At 45.1% G+C, this 12,930-nt stretch overlaps 1 protein-coding gene across 1 annotated transcript in view; it reads left to right on the top strand.

The window, feature by feature from the left end:
• The first annotated feature begins 5,984 nt into the window (after positions 1–5,984).
• The window catches only part of CTNNA1 (catenin alpha 1), a 190,317-nt gene continuing 183,371 nt past the window's right edge, over positions 5,985–12,930 (top strand). The window contains exon 1 of the mRNA XM_045998668.1: positions 5,985–6,123. The gene's annotated coding sequence lies outside the window, so the exon portion shown is untranslated. The remainder of the gene's footprint in view (positions 6,124–12,930) is intronic.

Here is a 12,930-nt window from a genome sequence, read left to right as displayed (position 1 = left end):
CAGATTTGGATATACCCCTGTCCACAGGTTATCTCTTCTTAGATGTTTGGTAGGCACTGAAACTAAGCATGACCGGATATAACTCTTTGAGTGCACTGTTTTATACCCCATTCATCCCCACCTCCTTTACCTCCAGGGCTCTCCATTTAGGTAAATGACAACACTGTTTCTTCAGCTGAGCAAGTCAGAAAGCTCCATATCCAATCTATTGACAAAACCGAGGATCCTCCGTCCTTTTTCTTTCTTTTTTTAAAAAAGATTTTATTTATTTATTTGACCGACAGAGATCACAAGTAGGCAGGCAGAGAGAGGGGAAGCAGGCTCCCCACTGAGCAGAGAGCCCGATGCGGGGGCTCTATTCCAGGACCCTGAGACCATGACGTGAGCCGACAGCAGTTGCTTAACGAACTGAGCCACCCAAGCGCCTCTCCAAAGTAAAAACAAAATTTTTTTTAAAAACAAAATATGATCATGTTATCTCTTTGTTTAAAATCATTTGTGATGTCCCATTCCCCTCACAATAAAGTGTAAGGCCTTACAAAGTCCTCTCCAGTCTGGCCTCTACCTACCTTACAAGCTTCCGAATCACAGAACTTCTTTTCCTGGAATGGGACTCATGGCCTTCAAACTTCCTTGTTCCTTGGTCTAGAACGAAACTCTTTCCTTCCCTCCCTGTCCATCTTGCCAATGTCTTTTTTTAAGGTCCCACTTATTTTTCATTCATTTGACAAATATTTATTGAGAGATCTGCTATGTACCAGGCACTCTTCTATGCACTGAACAAAACAGAAACACTAGCCCTCACGAGGCTTTAAATTCTAGTGGAAGACAGGAGAAAACAGTAAGTTAAAAAATAAATATATGGGGGCACCTGGGTGGCTCAGTGGTTTAAGCCGCTGCCTTCGGCTCAGGTCATGATCTCAGGGTCCTGGGATCGAGTCCCGCGCCAGGCTCTCTGCTTGGCGGGGAGCCTGCTTCCCTCTCACTCTCTCTGCCTGCCTCTCTGCCTACTTGTGATCTCTCTCTGTCAAGTAAATAAATAAAATCTTTAAAAATAAATAAATAAATAAATAAATAAATATATGTATGACATTACATGTCAGATGGTGATACGCCCTAAGCAGAAATAAAAACCAAGGAAAAAGGAATGGGAATATTGGGGGAAGGGGTTGCAATTTTAAATAGGATGGCCAAGAGGAAGCCTCCCAAAAAGTGATAGCTGAGCCTAGACCTGGGGGAGGTGAGAGAGTGAGTCAGGCAGCTATTTGGAGGAGGACATTCCAGGCAGAAAGCAAAGGCCCTAAGGCGAGAGCCTGCCTGATGGGTTCCAGGAATAGTAAAGAGGCCAGTGTGTCAGAGAAATGTGTAGGAGCAGGTGAGGTCTCCCGGCCCTTATATGGACCTTGCCTTTTACTCTGGGTGGGATGGGAGCCAATGGAGACTTTTGGGCAGAGTAGGAATGACATGTTTGGACTTATATTTTAACAGGATCACTCCAGCTGCTGAATTAAGACTAGACTGAGGGAAGCAAGGACAAAAGTAAGGAGACCAGTGAGGAGGCTCCTGTGAAATTCAAGTAAGAGATGATGATGGCTTGATTCATGATAATAACAGTGGAAATTGTAAAAAAAAAATTAAAAAAATATATATGTACACACACTGAATATATTTTGAAGGTAGAGGCCCAGATTTGTTGAGGAACCAGATATAAAATGTGTGAGGGAATGAACATAGTCAAGGATGACTCCAAAGTTTTTGGCCTAAACAACTAGAGGAATGGAGTTGCCATTTAAAAAAAAAAAAGATTTTATTTATTTATTTGAGAGAGAGAGCGAGCATGAGCCAGAAGGAGGGGCAGAGAAAGAGAGAGAAGAAGACTAGCACTGAGCAGGGAGCCTGATGCAATGCGGACTGAATCCCAGGACTCTGGGATCATGACCTGAGCATTAGGCAGACGCTTAACCAACTGAGCCACCCAGGTGCCCCTGGAGTTGCCATTTAATGAAATGAAGAAAACTGTGGGGTCAGCAGGTTTGGACAGAGTTATCAGGAAATCAGTTTTAGACATTTAGACATATGAAGTGCGAGATACCTAGATGCCTACTAGGTATTCAAATGGAGGTATCAAGTAGGGAAATGGATATGCAAGTTTAGAACTCAGGAGAAAGGTTCAGCTTGTGATATAAACCTGGCATTATCAGCATACTTAACGCCAAAAGACTGGATGAGATCACTAGTGGGATTATGGCAAACAGAAAAAGAGGTCCAAGGATGGAGTCCTGGGACACTTTAACAACAGTTTTTTTTTTTTTTTAAGATTTTAGATTTTATTTATTTATTTGAAAGACAGAGATCACAAGTAGGCAGAGAGGCAGGCAGAGAGAGAGGGGGAAGCAGGCTCCCCGCTGAGCAGAGAGCCCAATGCGGGGCTTGATCCCAGAACCCTGGGATCATGACCTGAGCCAAAGGCAGAGGCTTTAACCCAGTGAGCCACCCAGGCGCCCCTTTAACAGCAGTTTTTAAACTTTCTGATCTCAAGAATCTTCTAAACTCTTAAAACTTTTTGAGGATCACAAAGGGCTTTTGTTCATGTGAGTTTTATCTGTCAATGTTTACTGTATTATTAAATTGTCATAAATATCATTTAAAGAAAAATGGCAATGTGTTTTAAAATAAAAGGAAATTCGGGGAGACGTGTCATTATTTTGCCTTTTTACAAATCTCTTTACTGTCTGGCTTAATAAAAGGTAACTGGATTCTCTGTCTGCTTCTGCATTCTTTGTGATGCCCTATTATATATATCATGTAGTCTGGAATACTATACTGTACACCATGAGAGACTGGGAATGAAAAGACAAATGATATTCTAATATTATGAAAATAGTTTCCAGCTTACTACCCCCTGGAAAGGGACTTAGGAGTCCCTGGACTACACCTTGAGAACTGCTGCTCCAACATTTGGAGGTTGGGAGGATTTAGAAGGAATCACCAAAGGAGGGTAAGTTGGAGCCAGGGAGACTGGAACAAACTCAGAAGAGCCTAGTGCCCTAGAGGCCAGATGAAGGTAATGTTTCAGGGAGAGTGATCAAGCACGGATGATGATACAAGTCAGCTGTGCACAGAGAATGACCACTGGATATAGCGTCATGGAGGTCATCAGGGACCTTAATAAAAGCAGTTCTGATGGAGAGGTGAGTGCTAAAGTATGACTGGAGTGGGTCATAGCATAAAGGTCCCTTCTTCAGGTCACTGAACCCAGACTAGGGTAATTTCCCCCCAAAATCTACTTGTATCTCTCTTTTTTATCTTTACGCTTGACTTTCTTTTTAGTTTACCTGTTTTCTTTTTATTTTTTAAGACTTTATTTGTCAGAGAGGGCAAAGCAGGGGGAGGAGGAGGCAGAACAGGCAGAGGGAGAAGCAGAGTCCCTGATGAGCAAGGAGCCGGATTTGGGACTGGATCCCAGGACCCTGGGGTCACGACCTGAGCTGAAGGCAGATGCTTAACCAACTGAGCCACCCAGGCATCCCGAGAGTTAATCTGTTTTAATAGCTGTTTCTTCCATTATATTTTAAGTTGTGGGAGAACAGGTTCAGGTTAGTTTTATTCATTGTCATCCTCCCTGGCACAAAGCAAGTGCCCGAGACACAACAAATGCTCAGGTCTTCCCTGGTAAACTTTTCAAGGCTTCTTAGAGGTAGAAGTCTGATTCCCCTTAGCTTACAGGATGCACTGTAAGTCTGTCTTCATATCCTTTTTGGCACCTGACCCCCCCTCTTCCCAAAACATCCCTGCACTTGCATTTTTAGGGCCTTTGTATTTCTCTAACAAAATATCACAGACCAGGTAGTATAAACAACAGAAATTTATTTCTTATAGTTCTGGAGGCTGTAAAGTCCCAGATCAAGGCATCAGCGTGGTCATGTTCCAGTAAAAGCTCTCTTCCTGGTATACAGTCTGATCCTTTTTGCTATGTCCTCATATGGCAGAAGGGACAGAGATATCTGGGGCCTCTTTTATAAGGACACTAATTCCATTCCTAAGGGCTCTACCCTCATGTCCTCATCACCTCTCAGAAGCCCCATTTCTTAATACACTACTCTTGGCATTGGGTTTTCAACATGAATTTTGAGGGATGCAAATATTAAACCTAAGAGCCTTATGCTTAGAAAGACTTCGTTAATGCTCCACTGTTGCTGTCTTGAAATTGTTCATAATTTTTGAACAAGGGGCCTCACAAATTAAATAGCTGCTCCTGAGTGAAGTGATAGATATACAGAGCTATGGAGCATCATCCTTTAACTGTCGCTTGTTGGTTCACACAGATATTTATTGACTGATTAGTACGTTCTGAGGTAGCCAAGTGTAGTGGGGGGAAGCCATGGCCACTTCAGGCAGGGGAGACCACAAGAGCAAAGACTCTGAAGACAGAAACAGAATGGGGTGTAGAAGGACAACAATGGCCTTATTACAGTCTTTATCTTTAAGTTTGTGCTCTCCCTTCATAGTCTATTGCCTCCTGTTGTCCACATCTCTTATTTTTGTCTTTTAAAGTGCTTTGTTTTTTTTTAAAGATTAAAAAATATTTTATTTGAGAGAGCGGGAGTATGAGACAGCACACAGTGGGGGGAGGGGAGGAGGACCAGAGGGAGAGGGACAAGCAGACTGTGCTGAGCAGGGAGGCCACGGTGGGGCTTGGTCTCACTACCTTGAGAACATGACTTGAGCAGAAACCAAGAGTTGTCGGAAAACCACTGAGCCACCCAGGTGCTGGGTCCACATCTCTCAAGGAGCACAAACCCATAGTACTTTGAATTACAGTGGGGACATTCATCTGTGGATGTTAACTTGGCACTGTCCGGAGAAGAGTACTGAGCCGGGTGCTGTGGGGAATACCAGTTCTGTCTTTCTGGAGTTTGCATTTCCTGGGGGAGAGGGAGATGTGAGTAGTAAAGTGTAAATATGTTGAGGGCAGTCTCCCTAGCACCCTGCTCAATAATGGCTCAGCACCAAGGTGGCAGTGGGTATGGTCTTGCTTTATTTTGGATTTCTAGGCCAATATTGAAATCAGTCTTGTTCCTTATCCCATGATGGAGTTGAAACCTCGTTAGGGTTTTCTATACCAGGCTGATAATTAGTATGTAATTGTTTTGTTTGTTTTTTGTTTTGTTTTTTTTTGAAGTTTTTTTAGAGCATTCGCCAGGAAGATAAGGAGGAGTGGGAATAACATTCTCTAAATGGCTAGAGGGATAGGGATAGCAGCCAGGTCCATCAAGTGTGTGTGTGTGTGTGTGTGTGTGTGTGTGTGTAGGGGCCCAGTCTCAGGAGGGGACGCTCCTGTGACAGGCTTCTTGTCTAGCAACAGGAGGGCTCTTGGCTTCCGGATCTGTGAAGTGAGGGGATGGGTTAGATGACTTCAAGGAATCCTCCCACATCACACTGTAAAATCCCTGGAGTCAGATCCTGGCAACACTCAGCTTCAGCTGCGAGGCCACTTTCCTCTGTAAAACAAATGGGTGGGCCTAGAGTACTTTTCTGGAAGCCTGTTACTCGGAATCACCTGTGGCACTCCTCAGCGGAGCGTCCCCAGGACTGCGTAGCCGCACCGGGTCCGGGACACACCTGCTGGGGGAGGGAGGTGTGGAGCCAGCGCTGGCAACATCCTGAGCCTCACCTGTGCGCGGAGCCGTGACTCACCTGACCTCCCCCGCTCCCGGGCTGTTCCAGGAGTCACCGCTCCTCCTTCCTCTGGGAAGGGGGGAGTCACTCCCGGCCAGAATGCCCATTAGGGGCCTGGGATGAAGTAACTCGGGGGCACAGGGCGGAAAGCAAGAGATCCTCTTGCAAGTTCCGGCTCGACGTCGCCAGGGTCTCTCGGTCGGGGCCTCACCCCCAAAGCGAGGGTCGAGAAAGCGGGGCGGCGGCGGGAGGCGCCGGGAAGAGCGCTCCGGAGGGAGGTGCTCGGAAGGGCGGGCGGGGCCCGGGCCGCGGGCGGGGGGCGGGCCGGGGGCGGGGGCGCCTGGCAGCCCATTTCCTCCTCGGAGTCGGACTGGAGGGAGACAAAGCGGCGGCTGTCGGCTTTGGGCCTCGGGAATCTTCCTGCGCTCGCCCCACTCGCCGCAGGTAACTCTCTTCAGGCGGGCGCGGGCTGCGAGCCGAGGGGCTTCTCCTGCATGCGGGCGGGCGGGCAGCGGTCTCCTCCGCGACCCCGCCCTGAATCGGGCTCCTGGCGGGTTGCGGTGCGGCGTCCGGCCCGCTGCTTCCCCTGCGGGGCCCCTGGCCTGCGCTCTGGCCCGGCGGGCGGGGTCGACACTTCCTGGCGCTTGGGACGTTGAGGGGCTGCAGGGGCTGGAGCGGAACGAGCGGCGGGCCCCCGCGCGGATGCGGCGCTTTCTCTCGGGAAACTTTCTCCCGGCTTTTAAACTTTGTCCCAGCCGACTCGGTGAGCGCGCCGGGCCCCCTCGGCCGCCTTCCCCTGTGGAGGGGAGCCTGCGCGCTGTTTCCGGTGCGGGAGTGGCGGGGAGCTGAGCTTCCCTGTGAAGTGATTGTGGTTTGTGGTTTCCGTGGTCGCACCCTCCTCCTCCTCCCCCCGCCACCGAAACTTGTTGGTCTGGTGGACTTGAGGTTCGCTGAGGCCGCGCTCCGGCTCGCCGGGCCCCCCGCGAAGGTGCGAGTGGGGTGCCGCCTTTCTCCGACGGGTCTTGCTGGGAAGGTGCGCCACACCCGAGTGGACTTTTGGCGTGTACCGAGTTAACCTTTGTTGTGAAATTACTGACTTCTTGTGCTGGTGGGTAGGACGCGCCTCACTCTGGTTCGTCCTCGTTTGCCCGGGGGGGCGTTGAACTCCTTCTTGTTGACTTTTAAAGGAGTGTGCGTGTGTGAAGCACTTGTTGGAAAAAACGTGGACCAAATGCCTGACCCTGGCTCGCCAGGAATGGCTTCCCAACAATGCAAGCGGCAGTTGGCTCGAGCCAGGATTGGCAGACACCCTCTTATGTCCTCCTGCGTCTTTGGAACTTTTTTTTTTTTTTTTTTTTGGTGTTTGTTTTGAACGGAATTTACAATTTAGAAAAATGAGTTATGTGAAGTATCCCAACTAAATTACGGACATTTTCGTGTTTATGTTGAAGGAAACGGTTACATCATTGTATTGTTGCAACAGGATAACCATTTCCATGAGAGGATATTTTATTTAGCAGTGACTTTTGAAGTGACTGTACAGGATTATGTTACTTTAGGAAAATGTAAGTTAATTAGGATGTGTTATTTTGTTTTACAAGACGAAATAAATTATCCATAATCTCTGCTTAAGTATGTACCCTTCTTGACTCTTATTAAGTGAAATAATTTTTATCCCCCCCCCCCCTTCTTTTTAAGGGCCCGCCCATGATGTAAGATATGGGCTGTGTTCCCAAGAGCTCTTAGTGTAATGTAGGGAAGGCATATACCCCCCCATGCACTGTAGGGCAGACTGTTAAAAGTGCCATAATAGTACTTGTGCATGGGTCATATCTTATTTACTACTAAGGATAGGAAAAACAACAACAACAACAAAACTCATGGAAGCATGGAGAGGGGCCTAATAAGTTCTGTTTGGAGAAGTCCAGGAAGGCTCTGGAAGGCGGTGGCCTTTGAACTGAATGAAACATGAGTAGGGTTTTTTCAATGGAGGAAGCATAAAGGGGGATAGGAGTTGGTGGAACTATGACATGACTCTTCTGATTTTTCCATTTCTGGCTTTTGCTTCTCAGGTTCCCCTCTTCCCCCCCTTTCAGTTCACTGAGACCCAAGATTCTAACATATCTCAGCCTTTGACACTGTTGAGGTGGCAGCACCTTCATTGCCATCAGCGTCTCATTCTTACAGTGAGTTAGAGATCAGGGGTGCCCTCTCCCTCTAAGTTGAGAATCTCTTCTCTGTGCAGTTTCCATATCTTCAAACTTAGGTACTCAAGTCCAAGTTTCTATTTTGATAGTGGATGTCTCACATTACCTGCATGGTCACCTTACACCAGAGAGCTGAGTGTCCCAGGTGCTTCTCAAACTCAGCATGCCCAAAATGAGACACCTTTCTTTTCTGGAAACTAAACCGTATGTGGAGATCAGCAGTAACTGGTAGGGTACTGGGATTTTTTGAGAAAGTAATAGCCTGAGACATGACAGACAGACCTGGTTGTCACGGGTGGTGATATGTAGTGGTGATGAAGATCTGGACCAAGGGAACAGGGTCCTCTGCTTGTGTAAAGGTCCTGAGACAGGAATGAGCCTAATGTGTTTTGAGACCTAAGACCTGTGGGGAGAAGGCCTCACATGAGATTGCCAGGGAACACCGGGTCATATGTTTGAATCTTCTAAGATCTGTAAGAAGCCATTGTAGGGAGTTTTATGATCTGATATTTTAAAGGAAGATTGTGGGAGTGAGGTGGTGTGGATGAAGGAACTGTATTTTGGGGAAGTGAGACAGGACTTAAATATGGTTTGGTTGTAAGAGGCCTAGGCTCATCTCTGACTTGTTGTCTCAGTAATGCACCCCCCCCCCCCCCATGCATTCTGTCCCTTTCATGATGAGCTCTTAGTCACATCTCAGGACTCAAGTTAGGGCTTTCCTTTCTGGTAGCAAACCTCTTCTCACCAGGAGGTGTACTCCATTATACTGTACCTTTACATTACTGATATCCCTGTTTGCCTTTTCTGCTACAGAGTGGGCCTCTGAGCCCCCTGATAGCCTTAGCCTTTGACTTGGTACCGGGCCTGGAGGGCAAATTAGATACTGTCGAATGAAGGAGGAAAAAGAGTCTTTCCCATCTTGAGTCTAACTTGTGGGTGGAACTGTGAAGAATGAGGCAGTAGTCAGATTATGGAGAGCCTCAAATTGAAAACCATCTCCATTCCATTCTTCTTTCTTTTCTACCCATATCTAATCAGAGATGAAAGCCTCTCCATCCAATGTTCATGTTACATTAATTCCTTTTTTCTGTTTTCTCTATTTCCACTGAAGTTTTTTTTTTTTTAAGATTTTATTTATTTATTTGACACAGAGAGATCACAAGTATGCAGAGAGGCAGGCAGAGAGAGAGAGGAGGAAACAGGCTTCCTGGCGAGCAGAGAGCCCGATGCGGGACTCGATCGCAGGACCCTGAGATCATGACCTGAGCCGAAAGCAGTGGCTTAAACCACTGAGCCACCCAGGTGCCCCTCCACTGAAGTTTAGATTATCTTCCCATCTTTGAACAATTGAAACTACTTATAGTTCTCTGGATAAATTGTTGTTTTTGTTTTCTTTGGTGCCTTTTTCATATTTTTTTCCTTTTCCTGGAGCTGTTCTCTCTCTTTTTTTTTTTTCCCCCCATTCCTCTGACAAACTCATTTACTCTTTAAAACCTACCTTAGATGTCCCTGCCTCTGGGTTTTCTCTTAGAACTCAGTGCTTCTTGGGTAGCTTGTACAAACTCTGTGGTTGCATCTTTCGTACTGTTTGGTAAATATTCTTATGTCTGTCTGTTTCCCAGGTGGGGGTTCTTGGAAATGGGCCTGGGCTTTTATTTTCACAGAACTTTGAAAAAATTAAAGCATAATATACCTGTAGAAGTGTGCTCAAATCATGAGAATACCTGCCTAATGCTGTATTTGAGTGAAGATCATCCACATCCACTCTCTAGACCAAGAAACAGTGAATTATCAGTCTACTCCAGGAATCCCAGGTCACCACCTGTCCCTCTGCTCCCTTCAGTTTTTAATCTGAGATTTGGGAACATTATGGTTGCTTGTTTGCTCTGTTAGTGTTTTCCACAGTTTAGTGGAATGTTTTCCTATCTTCCCCTCCACCTTCCAGTCTTTTATTACCTAAGTAGTACTCATGTTCATTTGAGAAACTTACTGCTCTCTCCTTGCTGAACTTATCAGACTCTTAGGTTTTCATTTAAGTCCAAAATTCTGGCTCTGAATTCATTTGTTCAACTTCATTTTCTTTCTTTCGTCCCCCTCCCCCTAAGATTTACTTATTAGAGAGAGAGCGCACATGAAGTGGGGGCATGGGAGGAGCGGAGCGTGAGGGAGAGAATCCTCAAGCAGACTCCCCACTTAGTGCAGAGCCTGATGCTGGGCAGGTCTCACAACCCTGAGATAATGACCTGAGCTGAAACCAAGAGTCGCTCGACTGACTCAGCCACCCAGGCATACCTCAACTTCATTTTCTAGTGTAAATTGTTGCTACATGTCCTCTGCACCTGCCAGGCATTCGTACTGGAGTGCCTCATCCTTCTCTTGACATGAATGCTATCCATTGACGAAGGCTGGTTAATGTGTGTGTGGTTTTTTGTTTTTTTTTTTTTTTTTTTCTGTTGAGACATTTGTCATCATTGCTGAAAGTGATCTTTAATTTACTGGAAATTCTAAAATTTGCCTCTGACTATGACATTCTCACTCCTGATCCTGTTTGTGTGTGTGTTTGGTGGTAAAATACATGTAACAAAATTTACCATTTTAACATTTTCATATACACTTCAGTGACATTGAGTACATTCATATTTTTGTTTGCTTATCACCACCATCCATATCCAAAACTTTTTTCTTTTTCATTTTCTAAAACTGAAACTCCATGTACATTAAACATTAACTCCCCATTTTGCCTCCCTTCAGCCCCCCTGACAAACACCATTATACTTTCTCTTTGAGTTTGACTACTGTAGGCACCTCATATAGGTTGAATAATACAGTATTCTTTTGTGAATGGTTTATTTTCCTTAGTATAATACCTCAGGGTTCATCTGAGTTGTGGCATGTGTCAGAATTTCCTTCCTTTCTTAGTCAGAAAGATACACTAGTAGTATCTGTTCATCTGTTGGTGGACACTGGTTGGTTCCACTTTTTGGCTGATAATAATGCTGATATGAAATGGGTGTACAAGTATGTATTTGTGTCCCTGCTTTAAATTCTTTTTTTTTTTTTTTTAAAGATTTTATTTATTTATTTGCCAGAGAGAGAGAGAGAGAGCAAGCATAGGCAGGCAGAGTGGCAGCAGAGGCAGAGGGAGAAGCAGGCTCCCTGCTGAGCAAGGAGCCCGATGTGGGACTCGATCTCAGGACCCTGGGATCATGACCTGAGCGGAAGGCAGCCTCTTAACCAACTGAGCCACCCAGGAGCCCCCCTGCTTTAAATTCTTTTGGGTATGTACCCAGAAGTGGAATTTGTGGGACATAAGGTAATTCTATGCTTATAGTTTTTAGGAACTGCTGTACTGTCTTCTACAGTAGCTATACCATTTTATATGTTTACTAGCAGTGTATGAGGGTTCCAGTTTCTCCATATCCTCACCAACAGTTGTCATTTATTTATTCTTTCTTTCTTTCTTTCTCTGCGTTTCTTTTAAACTAGCCATCCTAGTGGAAGTAAGGTGATACTTCTTTGTGGTTTTGCTTTGCCCTTCTCTGATTAGTGATGTTGAGCATATTTTCTTGTGATTATTGGCCATTTGTATATTTTCTTTGAATCTCTGTTCAGGTCCTGTGGCAATTTTAATTGAGTTGTTCGCTTTTTTGTTGTTCAGTTTTAGATGTTCTTTGTTCTGGATTTTTAATTTTATTTTCTTTCCCTTTTATTATTGTAAGATTTCATTTATTCATTTGGAACAGAGAGATACAGTGAGAGAGAACATGAGCAGGGGGAGAGGCGTAGGGGGAGGGAGAAGCAGACTCCTGCTGAGCTGGGAGGCTCCATCCCAGGACCCAGAGGTCATGCCTTGAGCCCACGGCAGATGTTTAGCCATCTGAGCCACCGGAGCATCTCTTCTGGATTTTTAAAAAATTCTAGTATGGTTAACATAAAGTGTTACAGTTTCAGCTGTACAGTGTAGTGATTCAACAATTTTATATATTGGGGCACCTGGGTGGCTCAGTGGGTTAAAGCCTCAGCCTTCGGCTCAGGTCATGATCCCAGGGTCCTGGGATCAAGCCCCACATCGGGCTCTCTGCCCGGCAGGGAGCCTGCTCCCTCTTCTCTCTCTGCCTGTCTCTCTGCCTGTCTCTCTGCCTACTTGTGATCTTTGTCAAATAAATAAATAAATCTTTAAAAAAAAAATAAGTGTACCCATGATCCCACTTATTGATTTCATTCATCCCCCCACCCACCTCCCCTCTGGTAACTTACTAGCTTGTTTTCTATACTTAAAAGTCTGTTTTTCGGTTGTCTCTCCTTTTTTTTCCCCTTTGCTTGTTTTGTTTCTTAAATTGCACTTATGAGTGAAATCATATTTTATTATTTGTCTTTCTCTGACTTATATCGCTTAGCATTATATTTTCTAGATCTATCCATGTTGAAAATGATTACAATTTCATTCTTTGTGATGGCTGAGTAATACTCCACATTTTTTTTTTTTTAAGATTTTATTTATTCATTTGACAGAGAGGGAGAACACAAGCAGGGGGAGCAGCAGGCAGAGGGAGAGGGAGGATGGGGGGCTGGATCCCAGGACCCTGGGACCATGACCCGAGCCAAAGGCAGATGCCTAACCAACTGAGCCACCCTGGGGAACCCTCAGTAATATTCCATTGTATATATCTGTGTATACACACACACAGACACCCCACATCTTCTTTTTTTTTTTTCCACATCTTCTTTATACATTCATCAATCGATTGACACCAGGGCTGCTTCCATAATTTGACTATTGTAAATAATACTGCAGTGAACATAAAGATGGATGTATCTTTTTGAATTAGTGTTTTCATATTCTTGGGGTAAATATCCAGTAGTGGACATATAGTTTGAATATTAATCCCTTTTTAGTGTATGATTTGCAAATATTTTCTCTCAGGTTTTGAGTTCCCTTTTCACTCTGTTGATGCACAAAAGTTAAATTTTGATCAAGGTCTATTTATCTGTTTTTTCTTTTGTTGTCTGTGATTTTGGTGTCATATATAAGAAATCATTGCCA

This window comes from Meles meles, chromosome 3, assembly GCF_922984935.1.
Source record: "Meles meles chromosome 3, mMelMel3.1 paternal haplotype, whole genome shotgun sequence".
Lineage (NCBI taxonomy): Eukaryota > Metazoa > Chordata > Mammalia > Carnivora > Mustelidae > Meles > Meles meles.
Note: the sequence above shows the minus strand (reverse complement) of the source record. Positions and strands in the feature narration are given on the sequence as shown.